This window comes from Salmo salar, unplaced genomic scaffold (genome assembly GCF_965601325.2).
Source record: "Salmo salar unplaced genomic scaffold, fSalSal1 ptg000306l, whole genome shotgun sequence".
NCBI classification, from domain to species: Eukaryota; Metazoa; Chordata; class Actinopteri; order Salmoniformes; family Salmonidae; genus Salmo; species Salmo salar.
Genome location: NW_027675347.1, coordinates 1,317,377 through 1,332,500, shown reverse-complemented (window position 1 = coordinate 1,332,500; position 15,124 = coordinate 1,317,377). Strand labels below are relative to the sequence as shown.

At 42.9% G+C, this 15,124-nt stretch overlaps 1 protein-coding gene and 1 long non-coding RNA gene across 2 annotated transcripts in view; both read left to right on the top strand.

The window, feature by feature from the left end:
• Positions 1 to 4,808, top strand: part of LOC145875697 (uncharacterized) — a 211,235-nt gene extending 206,427 nt beyond the window's left edge. Inside the window, exon 2 of the long non-coding RNA XR_014391298.1 lies at positions 2,416 to 4,808. This is a non-coding gene — a long non-coding RNA (uncharacterized LOC145875697). The remainder of the gene's footprint in view (positions 1 to 2,415) is intronic.
• The window catches only part of LOC145875696 (tripartite motif-containing protein 16-like), a 19,660-nt gene extending 14,852 nt beyond the window's left edge, over positions 1 to 4,808 (top strand). The window contains exon 6 of the mRNA XM_082971528.1: positions 1 to 4,808. This exon is cut by the window's left edge and continues 666 nt beyond it. The gene's annotated coding sequence lies outside the window, so the exon portion shown is untranslated.
• Positions 4,809 to 15,124: the final 10,316 nt, after the last annotated feature.

Genomic DNA, 15,124 nt, shown 5'->3' with positions numbered 1-15,124 from the left:
TGTAGTCTATAGCTGAGCTGGTTAAACTGTAGTAGGGTCCACATAGATAAAAGTCATGCTGGTGTAGTCTATAGCTGAGCTGGTTAAACTGTAGTAGGGTCCACATAGATACTAGTCGTGCTGGTGTAGTCTATAGCTGAGCTGGTTAAACTGTAGTAGGGTGCACATAGATACTAGTCGTGCTGGTGTAGTCTATAGCTGAGCTGGTTAAACTGTAGTAGGGTCCACATAGATACTAGTCGTGCTGGTGTAGTCTATAGCTGAGCTGGTTAAACTGTAGTAGGGTCCACATAGATACTAGTCGTGCTGGTGTAGTCTATAGCTGAGCTGGTTAAACTGTAGTAGGGTCCACATAGATACTAGTCGTGCTGGTGTAGTCTATAGCTGAGCTGGTTAAACTGTAGTAGGGTCCACATAGATACTAGTCGTGCTGGTGTAGTCTATAGCTGAGCTGGTTAAACTGTAGTAGGGTCCACATAGATACTAGTCGTGCTGGTGTAGTCTATAGCTGAGCTGGTTAAACTGTAGTAGGGTCCACATAGATACTAGTCGTGCTGGTGTAGTCTATAGCTGAGCTGGTTAAACTGTAGTAGGGTCCACATAGATACTAGTCGTGCTGGTGTAGTCTATAGCTGAGCTGGTTAAACTGTAGTAGGGTCCACATAGATACTAGTCGTGCTGGTGTAGTCTATAGCTGAGCTGGTTAAACTGTAGTAGGGTCCACATAGATACTAGTCGTGCTGGTGTAGTCTATAGCTGAGCTGGTTAAACTGTAGTAGGGTCCACATAGATACTAGTCGTGCTGGTGTAGTCTATAGCTGAGCTGGTTAAACTGTAGTAGGGTCCACATAGATACTAGTCATGCTGGTGTAGTCTATAGCTGAGCTGGTTAAACTGTAGTAGGGTCCACATAGATACTAGTCATGCTGGTGTAGTCTATAGCTGAGCTTGTTAACCTCTATGGGACCGGCGGGACGAATTCGTCCCACCTACGTAACATCCACTGCCAGCCTGTGGCGCGATTTTCAAAATCTTCAAAATCCTATTACTTCAATTTCTCAAACATATGACTATTTTACAGCCATTTAAAGATAAGACTCTCGTTAATCTAACCACACTGTCCGATTTCAAAAAGGCTTTACAACGAAAGCAAAACATTAGATTATGTCAGCAGAGTACCAAGCCAGAAATAATCAGACACCCATTTTTCAAGCCAGCATATAATGTCACCAAAACCCAGAAGACAGCTAAATGCAGCACTCACCTTTGATGATCTTCATCAGATGACAACCCTAGGACATTATGTTATACAATACATGCATGTTTTGTTCAATCAAGTTCATATTTATATCAAAAACCATCTTTTTACATTAGCATGTGACGTTCAGAACTAGCATACCCCCCGCAAACTTACGGGGAATTCGCTAACATTTTACTAAATTACTCACGATAAACGTTCACAAAAAGCATAACAATTATTTTAAGAATTATAGATACAGACCTCCTCTATGCACTCGATATGTCCGATTTTAAAATAGCTTTTTGGTGAAAGCACATTTTGCAATATTCTAAGTACATAGCCCAGGCATCACGGGCTCGCTATTTAGACACCCGGCAAGTTTAGCACTCACCATAATCATATTTACTATTATAAAAATGTCATTACCTTTTGTTGTCTTCGTCAGAATGCACACCCAGGACGTCTACTTCAATAACAAATGTTGGTTTGGTCCAAAATAATCCATCGTTATATCCGAATAGCGGCGTTTTGTTCGTGCGTTCCAGACACTATCCGAAATAGTAAAGAAGTGTCGCGCGCTTGGCGCAATTCCTGACAATAAAATTCAAAGTATTCCATTGCCGTAAGTCGAAGCATGTCAACCGCTGTTTAAAATCAATTTTTACGTCATTTTTCTCGTAGAAAAGCGATAATATTCCGACAGGGAATCTCCTTTTCGGCAAACAGAGGAAAAAATCCCAAAGGCGGGGGCGGTCGGGGTCACGCGCATAAGCTAGTGTCTCTTGATGGGCCACTTGAGAAAGGCGATAATGTGTTTCAGCCTGGGGCTGGAATGACGACATTCTCTTTTTTCCCGGGCTATGAGAGCCTATGGAAGACGTGGGAAGTGTCACGTTAGAGCAGAGATCCTTAGTAAATGATAGAGATGGCAAAGAAGTTCCAGAAATGGTCAGACAGGCCACTTCCTGTAAAGGAATCTCTCAGGTTTTGACCTGCCATTTGAGTTCTGTTATACTCACAGACACCATTCAAACAGTTTTAGAAAATTTAGGGTGTTTTCTATCCATATGTAATAAGTATATGCATATTCTAGTTACTGAGTAGGAGTGGTAACCAGATTAAATCGGGTATGTTTTTTATCCAGCCGTGTCAATGCTGCCCCCTAGCCCTAACAGGTTAAACTGTAGTAGGGTCCACATAGATACTAGTCATGCTGGTGTAGTCTATAGCTGAGCTGGTTAAACTGTAGTAGGGTCCACATAGATACTAGTCATGCTGGTGTAGTCTATAGCTGAGCTGGTTAAACTGTAGTAGGGTCCACATAGATACTAGTCATGCTGGTGTAGTCTATAGCTGAGCTGGTTAAACTGTAGTAGGGTCCACATAGATACTAGTCATGCTGGTGTAGTCTATAGCTGAGCTTGTTAAACTGTAGTAGGGTCCACATAGATACTAGTCATGCTGGTGTAGTCTATAGCTGAGCTGGTTAAACTGTAGTAGGGTCCACATAGATACTAGTCATGCTGGTGTAGTCTATAGCTGAGCTAGTTAAACTGTAGTAGGGTCCACATAGATACTAGTCATGCTGGTGTAGTCTATAGCTGAGCTGGTTAAACTGTAGTAGGGTCCACATAGATACTAGTCGTGCTGGTGTAGTCTATAGCTGAGCTGGTTAAACTGTAGTACGGTCCACATAGATACTAGTCGTGCTGGTGTAGTCTATAGCTGAGCTGGTTAAACTGTAGTAGGGTCCACATAGATACTAGTCGTGCTGGTGTAGTCTATAGCTGAGCTGGTTAAACTGTAGTAGGGTCCACATAGATACTAGTCGTGCTGGTGTAGTCTATAGCTGAGCTGGTTAAACTGTAGTAGGGTCCACATAGATATTAGTCGTGCTGGTGTAGTCTATAGCTGAGCTGGTTAAACTGTAGTAGGGTCCACATAGATACTAGTCGTGCTGGTGTAGTCTATAGCTGAGCTGGTTAAACTGTAGTAGGGTCCACATAGATACTAGTCGTGCTGGTGTAGTCTATAGCTGAGCTGGTTAAACTGTAGTAGGGTCCACATAGATACTAGTAATGCTGGTGTAGTCTATAGCTGAGCTGGTTAAACTGTAGTAGGGTCCACATAGATACTAGTCATGCTGGTGTAGTCTATAGCTGAGCTGGTTAAACTGTAGTAGGGTCCACATAGATACTAGTCACGCTGGTGTAGTCTATAGCTGAGCTGGTTAAACTGTAGTAGGGTCCTCATAGATACTAGTCGTGCTGGTGTAGTCTATAGCTGAGCTGGTTAAACTGTAGTAGGGTCCACATAGATACTAGTCGTGCTGGTTTAGTCTATAGCTGAGCTGGTTAAACTGTAGTAGGGTCCACATAGATACTAGTCGTGCTGGTGTAGTCTATAGCTGAGCTGGTTAAACTGTAGTAGGGTCCACATAGATACTAGTCACGCTGGTGTAGTCTATAGCTGAGCTGGTTAAACTGTAGTAGGGTCCACATAGATACTAGTCACGCTGGTGTAGTCTATAGCTGAGCTGGTTAAACTGTAGTAGGGTCCACATAGATACTAGTAACGCTGGTGTAGTCTATAGCTGAGCTGGTTAAACTGTAGTAGGGTCCACATAGATACTAGTCACGCTGGTGTAGTCTATAGCTGAGCTGGTTAAACTGTAGTAGGGTCCACATAGATACTAGTCACGCTGGTGTAGTCTATAGCTGAGCTGGTTGAACTGTAGTAGGGTCCACATAGATACTAGTCACGCTGGTGTAGTCTATAGCTGAGCTGGTTAAACTGTAGTAGGGTCCACATAGATACTAGTCACGCTGGTGTAGTCTATAGCTGAGCTGGTTAAACTGTAGTAGGGTCCACATAGATACTAGTCACGCTGGTGTAGTCTATAGCTGAGCTGGTTAAACTGTAGTAGGGTCCACATAGATACTAGTCACGCTGGTGTAGTCTATAGCTGAGCTGGTTAAACTGTAGTAGTGTCCACATAGATACTAGTCACGCTGGTGTAGTCTATAGCTGAGCTGGTTAAACTGTAGTAGGATCCACATAGATACTAGTCACGCTGGTGTAGTCTATATCTGAGCTGGTTAAACTGTAGTAGGGTCCACATTGATACTAGTCATGCTGGTGTAGTCTATAGCTGAGCTGGTTAAACTGTAGTAGGGTCCACATAGTTACTAGTCATGCTGGTGTAGTCTATAGCTGAGCTGGTTAAACTGTAGTAGGGTCCACATAGATACTAGTCATGCTGGTGGTGATGGTCCCCAGATGTGATGATTTATTCTGCTCTGTTTTATGAACAATCCTTATTTTCTGACTGATTTGAATTTGAAGAGATTTAAGGTTTTCATATTTGATAAAATACAATGTCCATTTCCATGAATCATGATGTCTGGTGTTGATGTAACAACAGGTGGTCTTTTTAATCCACTATCCAGAGTCAGGAACAGATGAAGTTAGGTCTGCTACTGTTCAGTGATTAAATATATATACTTCTGTGAATATATGAACCATTTCCTTCAAAAAATAAACTGCTCACATTCTGGAGATAAACTTTGTAAGGACTGTGTGTGTGTTTTTGTGTAAATAGTTTCTGAAAAAAGTGTGTCCAGCTCAAACGCTGATTGTTGTTCTAAATGAGCGTTCTAAATGAGGGTTCTAAAAGAGCGTTCTAAATGAGCGTTCTAAATGAGGGTTCTAAAAGAGCGTTCTAACACAGGGTTCTAAACAAGGGTTCTAAATGTGTGTTCTAAATTGAGAGGTAGCCTGACTGCCATTAGGTACCGAGATGAGATCCTCAGACCCCTTGTGAGACGCCAGGACAGCGGAGTCAATCACCACCTTCCGGAGACACCTGAAACCCCACCTCTTCAAGGAATACCTGGGATAGGATAAAGTAATCCTTCTAACCCCCCCCCCTTAAAAGATTTAGATGCACTATTGTAAAGTGGTTGTTCCACTGGATATTATAGGTGAATGCACCAATTTGTAAGTCGCTCTGGATAAGAGCGTCTGCTAAATGACTAAAATGTAAATGTAAAAAAATGAGACCATATGCTGGTGCGGTTGGCCCTGGGTTCTTCCTAATGCAAGACAATGCTAGACCTCATGTGGCTGGAGTGTGTCAGCAGTTCCTGCAAGAGGAAGGCATTGATGCTATGGACTGGCCCGCCCGTTCCCCAGACCTGAATCCAATTGAGCACCTCTGGGACATCATGTCTCGCTCCATCCACCAACGCCACGTTGCACCACAGACTGTCCAGGAGTTGGCGGATGCTTTAGTCCAGGTCTGGGAGGAGATCCCTCAGGAGACCATCCGCCACCTCATCAGGAGCATGCCCAGGCATTGTAAGGAGGTCATACAGGCACGTGGAGGCCACACACACTACTGAGCCTCATTTTGACTTGTTTTAAGGACATTACATCAAAGTTGGATCAGCCTGTAGTGTGGTTTTCCACTTTAATTTTTAGTGTGACTCCAAATCCAGACCTCCATGGGTTGATAAATTGCATTTCCATTGATTATTTTTGTGTGATTTTGTTGTCAGCACATTCAACTATGTAAAGAAAAAAGTATTTAATAAGATTATTTATTTCATTCAGATCTAGGATGTGTTGTTTAAGTGTTCCCTTTATTTTTTTGAGCAGTGTGTGTATATATATATATATATATATAGCACAATACAATCATCCTAACCGGGAAAAGATGTACGCTACATTTGTCGTAGCGCTAACTGAAGAAAGATTGACCCAACACAAGCAGTCATATTTTCTAACTCTCGGCTGGCGTGAACTACAATATGAATTAGCTAATAGCAATTACTATGTATAATTAATCACATCACGGGGTGAGCTCACCATTGATCGAAATAATTAGGTAAAACACTTTCTAGAAATCGACAGTAATCCGACGATTAGTTTCAGCGATCAGCCATGCATTTTTTCCCCTCACAGAAACCGAAGAAAATAAAAGACAAGATGAGTTTGGTCTGTTTATAGTGTTGAAGGGGTGTGTCATCTACCGTCGTTCACATCCCACCATTCATTTCCGGAAGTCCTCAAAAAATGAGTGAACTCTTACTCACCTCATTTTGTTATAACATCTTTGGTCAAACGGATGATTACGTGAAACCCAGAATGCATTGTATGTCAACAAACATGGCTCCATACACATAGCTGGAATTAGCTTAGCTCATCATAATCAGTATAACCTTCAAATAAGTATTTTACACACATAATATGTGCCCATTACAATCTATGCAAGAATCGGAATGCATGATTTGTCACCCAGAATTGAAAACATGTGAATAAAACAATAAATACACAAATAATTACCTCACAAAACATTTTCTGATGGTGATTTATTGATACAAGTGACGCATGCCGGCAGTCAATCACGTCCCCTCTCACTCTGAGCCATTCAGTGTTGTTGTTTATGTATGTAGCTAGTGAGCTAAGCTGTAGCATTAGCAATGTCTTTCAAAAGGAGACAACTCACAAATGTGGAAATTCTGGAGATTTTTTAAAAAATTCTGACAATGAGTCTGAAAGTCAGGAATCAGATTCTGACAGTGAGGAGCTGCCCCCCCCCCCCCCCCCCCCAACCTTGTAGCCATTGAGAACCCTGAATCTGAGGTTCCCTTGTCCACTGACCAAGTACCAGGTCCCTTTGAAGATGCTGGTGGTGATGGAGGGAGACCGACAGTGGATGAAGTACAGGAGTTCTGTGGTAGCTGGAAGGCCACCAGTCATTTCACCCCTCCTGGCCCTGCTGTTTGTTTTGATGAGTCCCAGTCTGGAGTCCATTTCCATCTGAGGCAGAGTTCTTCAAGTTGTTTCTGACAGAGGAGCTGGTGGGAAACATAGTACAGGAGACCAATCGCTATGCCTTGGAGCTACAGGAGAAGAGAGAGCCAGGAGTGAGGGGGGAAACTCGCTAAATGGGTGACAACCACAATGAGTGAAATGTATACCTTCCTGGTGACAGTCCTCCTCATGGGGATAGTAAAGAAGAACTCCCTAAGAGAATACTGGAGCACAGATCCTATGTTTGCAACTCCCTTCTTTGCCACCCTCTTTTCCCAAGACCGCTTCCTAATTCTGCTGCGATGCCTGCATTTCGTCAACAATGCTACTGCCATCCTAAGTGACCCGTTATACAAAATAAGAATTGTTCTTATCAGCCTGACTAGGGCTGGGCGATATATCGATATAAAAAAATATATCGATATATATTTTAAATGTGATATGAAATTAGACCATTTCGCATATATCGATATAGTTGAAATTTGCGCTTTGATCCTTGCTCCAAGCAAGCTGCAGACCCGGAGCTCTCTGCGCTGCTCCCCGCGCCTCCTCTTTCATGCACAGAGGGCGGAGGGGCAGGAACAGACACTTCAACAAACATGGAGGAAGCAACAGCGTCTGCGGAGCGTTTTGACGAGGAATTGGTTAGTAAAAGAAAAAGCATTGGCTCAGTAATTTGGAGATGGTTCGGATTCAAAGTATCAGATGAGCAACAAAATCACGTTATATGTAGGCAGTGCCATAAAAAAAGTTACAGCCAGGGGTGGAAGCACTACAAATCTTTTTCACCACCTAAAACAGTGGCACAAACTGCAATACGAAGAGTGTGTGAAACTGCGCGCTGCAGAAGCCCCAGCCGCAAGCCGTCGACAACCCGAAAAAGCCCCGAAACAAAGCTCACTGCAAACTTCATTTTCCCGCAGTGAGCCTTTATGAAAAGAAAATTGGCAAGTGGTGTACTATAACTACAGCGGTGTCCTATCACATTGCTAAAGATATGGTCCCTGTTGCAACTGTGGAACAAGTCGGATTCAAAAAGCTACTGAAAACTATGGACCCGAGATATGAGCTTCCCAACTACTTTACACGAGAAGCACTGCCACAAATGTCCACTGAAGTCAGGCAGAGCCTTGCTGACCGGCTCGCTAACGGGACCCATTTTGGCGTTGACCAGCGATATGTGGGTCGAGCAGGACAATGTGAGCCTTTACATGAAGCGTGACATGTTCACTTCATTCAACGACTGGGGGAGATGAAAACAGCGTCGTGTCTCCAAAACAAGTTATTTCCCCCCAGGATCACACCGGTGAGCATATAGCTGAGGCCTCGCAGGACGCAAGCTGGGAAACTCCAAGAAAAGCATCCGGTTGCTATAACAACCGCCAACGGGAGCGACGTGGTCAGAGCGGTGGAGCTGAACGATGAGGATGCAGTGCTTCGGTCAGACTACACTTGGCTATTGGGGAGTGCAGTGTTTTATTAAGGAGTATTCACATATTTTACTTTAAAGAAAAAAACATATAAAATATTAGTTTTTTATTATTTTTCCTTTGTGTCTGTCTGCAACTTTTTTTGTTTTATTTTTTTCACCTTTATTTAACCAGGTAGGCCAGTTGAGAACAAGTCCTTTATTTAACCAGGTAGGCCAGTTGAGAACAAGTCCTTTATTTAACCAGGTGGGCCAGTTGAGAACAAGTCCTTTATTTAACCAGGTGGGCCAGTTGAGAACAAGTCCTTTATTTAACCAGGTGGGCAAGTTGAGAACAAGTTCTCATTTACAATTGCGACCTGGCCAAGATAAAGCAAAGCAGTTCGACAACATACAAAAACACAGAGTTACACATGGAGTAAAACAACATACAATCAATGATGCAGTAGAAGAAAAATAAGACTATATACAATGTGAGCAAATGATGTGAGATAAGGGAGGTAAAGGCAAAAAAATGCCATGGTGGCAAAGTAAATACAATATAGCAAGTAAAACACTGGAATGGTAGATTTGTAGTTTGAAGAAAGTTCAGAGATAAAATATAAATAATATGCTGCAAAGGAGCAAAATAAATAAATAAATACAGTAGGGGAAGAGGTAGTAGTTTGGGCTAAATTATAGATGGGCTATGTACAGGTGCAGTGATCTGTGAGCTGCTCTGACAGCTGGTGCTTAAAGCTAGTGAGGGAGATAAGTGTTTCCAGTTTCAGAGATTTTTGTAGTTCGTTCCAGTCATTGGCAGCAGAGAACTGGAAGGAGAGACGACCAAAGGAGGAGTTGGCTTTAGGGGTGACCAGAGAGATATACCTGCTGGAGCGCGTGCTACAGGTGGGTGCTGCTATGGTGACCAGTGAGCGGAGATAAGGGGGGACTTTACCTAGCAGGGTCTTGTAGATGACCTGGAGCCAATGTGTTTGGCGACGATTATGAAGCGAAGGCCAGCCAACGAGAGCGTACAGGTCGCAGTGGTGGGTAGTATATGGGGCTTTGGTGACAAAACGGATGGCACTGTGATAGACTGCATCCAGCTTGTTGAGTAGGGTATTGGAAGCTATTTTGTAAATGACATCGCCGAAGTCGAGGATTGGTAGGATGGTCAGTTTTACGAGGGTATGTTTGGCAGCATGAGTGAAGGATGCTTTGTTGCGAAATAGGAAGCCAATTCGAGATTTCACTTTGGATTGGAGATGATTGATGTGAGTCTGGAAGGAGAGTTTACAGTCTAACCAGACACCTAGGTATTTGTAGTTGTCCACAAATTCTAAGTTAGAACCGTCCAGAGAAGTGATGCTGGACAGGCGGGCAGGTGCAGGCAGCGATCGGTTGAAGAGCATGCATTTACGGAAGGAGAGTTGAATGGCATTGAAGCTCGTCTGGAGGGTTGTTAACACAGTGTCCAAAGAAGGGCCAGAAGTATACAGAATGGTGTCGTCTGCGTAGAGGTGGATCAGAGATTCACCAGCAGCAAGAGCGACATCATTTATGTATACAGAGAAAAGAGTTGGACCAAGAATTGAACCCTGTGGTAAACCCATAGAGACTGCCAGAGGTCCAGACAGTAGGCCCTCCGATTTGACACACTGAACTCTGTCAGAGAAGTAGTTGGTGAAGCAGGCGACGCAATCGTTTGAGAAACCAAGGCTACTGAGTCTGCCGATGAGGATGTGGTGATTAACAGAGTCAAAAGCTTTGGCCAGGTCAATGAATACGGCAGCACAGTATTGTTTCTTATCGATGGCGGTTACGATGTCGTTTAGGACCTTGAGCGTGGCTGAGGTGCACCCATGACCAGCTCTGAAACCAGATTGCATAGCGGAGAGGGTGCGGTGGGATTCGAAATGGTCGGTAATCTGTTTGTTGACTTGGCTTTCGAAGACCTTAGAAAGGCAGGGTAGGATGGATATAGGTCTGTAGCAATTTGGGTCAAGAGTGTCACCTCCTTTGAAGAGGGGGATGACAGCAGCTGCTTTCCAATCTATGGGAATCTCAGACGACACGAAAGAGAGGTTGAACAGGCTAGTAATAGGGGTTGCAATAATTTCGGCAGATAATTTTAGAAAGAAAGGGTCCAGATTGTCAAGCCCAGTTTTTTTTTAGGGGTCCAGATTTTGTAGCTCTTTCAGAACATCAGCTGAATGGATTTGGGAGAAGGAGAAATGGGGGAGGCTTGGGCGAGTAGCTGTGGGGGGTGCAGTGCTGTTGAATGCAGTAGGGGTAGTTAGGTGGAAAGCATGGCCAGCCGTAGAAAAATGCTTATTGAAATTCTCAATTATAGTGGGCTTATCGGTGGTGACAGAGTTTCCTATCCTCAGTGCAGTGGGCAGCTGGGAGGAGGTGTTCTTATTCTCCATGGACTTTACAATGTCCCAGAACTTTTTAGAGTTGGAGTTGCACGAAGCGAATTTCTGTTTGAAAAAGCTAGCCTTGGCGTTTCTAACTGCCTGTGTGTATTGGTTTCTAACTTCCCTAAAAAGTTGCATATCGCGGGGGCAGTTCGATGCTAATGCAGAACGCCACAGGATATTTTTGTGTTGGTTAAGGGCAGTCAGGTCTGGGGAGAACCAAGGGCTATATCTGTTCCTGGTTCTAAATTTCTTGAAAGGGGCATGCTTATTTAAGATGGTGAGGAAGGCATTTAAAAAAAATAACCAGGCATCCTCTACTGACGGGATGAGGTCAATATCCTTCCAGGATACCAGGGCCAGGTCGATTAGAAAGGCTTGCTCGTTGAAATGTTTCAGGGAGCGTTTGACAGTGATGAGTGGAGGTCGTTTGACCTCTGAACCATTACGGGTGCAGGCAATGAGGCAGTGATCGCTGAGATCTTGGTTGAAAACAGCAGAGGTGTATTTAGAGGGCACGTTGGTTAGGATGATATCTATGAGGGTGCCAGTGTTTGCGGCTTTGGGGTTGTACCTGGTGGGTTCATTAATAATTTGTGTGAGATTGAGGGCATCAAGCTTGGATTGTAGGATGGCTGGGGTGTTAAGCATGTCCCAGTTTAGGTCACCTAGTAGCACGAGCTCTGAAGATAGATGGGGGGCAATCAGTTCACATATGGTGTCCAGAGCACAACTAGGGGCCGAGGGGGGTCTATAGCAGGCGGCAACGGTGAGAGACTTGTTTTTGGAGAGGTGGATTTTTAAAAGTAGAAGTTCAAATTGTTTGGGTACAGACCTGGATAGCAGGACAGAACTCTGCAGGCTATCTCTGAAGTAGATTGCAACACCGCCCCCTTTGGTCGTTCTATCTTGTCTGAAAACGTTGTAGTTAGGGATGAAGATTTCAGAGTTCTTGTTGGACTTCCTAAGCCAAGATTCAGACACAGCTAGGACATCCGGGTTGGCAGAGTGTGCTAAAGCAGTGAATAAAACAAACTTAGGGAGGAGGCTTCTAATGTTAACATGCATGAAACCAAGGCTTTTACGGTTACAGAAGTCATCAAAAGAGAGCGCCTGGGGAGTAGGAGTGGAGCCAGGCACTGCAGGGCCTGGATTCACCTCTACATCCCCAGAGGAGCAGAGAAGAATAAGTATGAGGGTACGGCTAAAAGCTATAAGAATTGGTCGTCTGTGACGTCCAGAATAGAGAGAAAAAGGAGCAGGTTTCTGGGGGTGATAAAATAGCTTCAAGGTATAATGTACAGACAAAGGTATGGTGGGATGTGAATACAGAGGAGGTAAACCTAGGCATTTAGTGATAGTGAGAGAGATATTGTCTCTAGAAACATCATTGAAACCAGAAGATGTCATAGCATGTGTGGGTGGAGGAACTGAGAGGTTGGATAAGGTATAATGAGCAGGGCTAGAGGCTCTACAGTGAAATAAGCCAATAAACACTAACCAGAACAGCAATGGACAAGGCATATTGACATTAAGGAGAGGCATGCTTAGCCGAGTGATCAAAGGGTCCAGTGAGATTCAGACAGCTAGCCGGGCCATAGGTAGCAAGCTGGTGGAAGATGGGAGGGAGGTCTGTTTTTAGCCACCTCGTGCATTTCCGTCTGTGGGTTAGTGGGTTTATGCTGCTGTCTTGGCCAAAGATTGATTAATAAAACACAAAACATAAAGTGCTAAAAGTAAAATCACTTACAATACAGGATGGTAGATTTCAGAACCATATTTATTAGGTTATTGGATAAGAATTAGTGATGCATTGATGTGTTTACCACTTTAATGTTACAGCTGGTAAATGTGAGGTAATTATGACTTTAAAATGCTGGTTAGCCTGTTGATATCATCAAGGTAACATATTTAGTTATTATGATAGACTATAGTTTTTTCTCTGGATTGAAGAGCCAACTGCAAAGTAACTAGAAACTAATGTTGACACGTAGGTAGGCCTAAACATTGTGGAGTTTTTAGTGGAGTAGAAATATGAAGTAGCATTAAATACTAAGCATAAATACTAAGAACAACAACAAGAACGAAACATCAGTAAATGTACATACAGTATAGTCATCATTTATAAATTATACACAAATAATAATACATACAAATCACTTACAGGATTCAAATTCACAAAATAAATGAATATAATATTTGATATTTATGATTAGGACTGGCGTTGATTAAAAAAAATAAACTATGAAACAAGAAAATATTAATGTATAATATTTCTAAAGCTTGATTTTGGAAAGCACTTAGTTGTATGAGTGTGTTAAAGTGAAAACAGAGTCAAATTTCTCGCATAAGCACATTTGTTTAATAGTTTTTTTTATGATTCTGACAGGACATGGCATGAATGACAAGCGCGTCACCCGGGCCATTTCTCTGTGCAAGAGAATTGTAAGCTGTATTTTGGTACAGCTGGAAGAAAAGGAGACATCTTGCTGAAGTCCAGATTCAGCTGGGTCTGCCAAGTCACCAACTCATAACCGAGTCTGCCACACGCTGGGGATCAAGGCAGCAGATGATAGAGTCCTGGAGCAGGAAGGAGCACTGGCCAAAGTCCTGTCTAATGACAAAAAGACCAGGCACCTTGTCCCTACCTGGCAGGACTTAGAGGTCCTAGAAGCAGTCCAAAAGGTCCTGAAACCTCTCCAGGACTTTACCGATGCTTTGTCAGGTGAGGAGTACGTCACTCTATCATATGTAAAACCTGTGCTGCACCTTTTTAACGACAGTCTCCTGGCATGTGAAGAGGGTGATAGCGAGCTTTGCAAATCGATCAAGACCAGCATTGTTGAGTACCTCAACCGCAAGTATTCTGACCCAGCCACTACTGACCTATTGGAGATGGCTTCATTTGTGGATCCACGCTTCAGGGCCACCTATATCCCAAGTGAAAAAGTTGATGCATTGAAGCACAGAGCTGTCTTGGAGGTGGAGACGCTACTGGCTGATCAGAGCAGTTGTCAACCGCCTTACCTACGTGTGCCAACTGTGCCTGAGCCTGCAGATGGAGAAGCAGCAGTGGCACCAAAAGCTAAGACACTGGCAAGCTTCTTCAAGCAGCGCACAGCCACCACCACTGCACCACCAACCAAGAGGGAGGCTATTGAAAATGAACTGTCAAGTTACTTGCAGTCAGCAAGTGTGGAGAGTGACACTGATCCCCTCAAGTGGTGGAAGGATCATGAAGTTGTCTTTCCAGCTCTGAGCCACCTGGCAAAAAAAGTATCTCTTGGTACCAGCTACCAGTTCACCCTCCGAAAGGGTTTTCAGCTGCAGTGGCAATATCGTGACCTGCCACAGAGCATCTCTGAAGCCGGATGCCGTTGACAGGCTGGTGTTTCTCGCACAAAATCTTTAAACGAAGGAGGACACGCTTGTCTTCTAATGTCTACCTCAAGACAGCATTACTGTTTATCAAAGTAAAAAAAGAGGGGGAAAATGTTTATTGAGTTGATAGTCTGTTTCTTGTGCAACTGGTTGAGGCTGTTCAGATAAGAAATTGAGTTAACAAAAAGCAAATGGTAATCTCAGGCTGATGTTTAAAACACATTTTCTCAAACTGAGCACTTTATTTTGTTCTTTATTTATATATAATTGCTGCCCTTATTAGGGTTTGTCATATTTTATTATTTTGTAATGTTCGTTATTTGCATCTGTGGATTTGTTAGAAAGGAGAAGAAATCTGTAATTTGATTTTAATAAGCCATTTAAAGTTGTCAAACTAAAAAAAAAGTTGACTTTTCTCATAAATATATATAATATTTATTTCAGAAAAAAATAGGCCTATTTTATTTTATAGGCTATTTTTGTTTAAGATATTTTTATTTATTTAAATGTTCACCTTATGGAGCTTTGATTTCCAAAAAGGTCGTCCTGTTGTTCTACAGTGTTTATGTTTACATGTTATTGTTATTTGAACAGCTGAGCATTTAATCTGAACCAGGTGAAGAGCCCTGTTTATTATTTATTCATTTGATTTTTCAACTGTTCACTGAAATAGCCGCTTTCAATAAAACTACTTGAGACATGTCATATCTGGCTTTGACTTTGACTGAACATTTGCTCTCACTTTGCAGAAAAAATATCGGGATATATATCTTATATCGATATTCAGCCTAAATATATCAGGATATGACTTTTGGTCCATATCGCCCAGCCCTAGCTCAAGCATTATTGAGCACA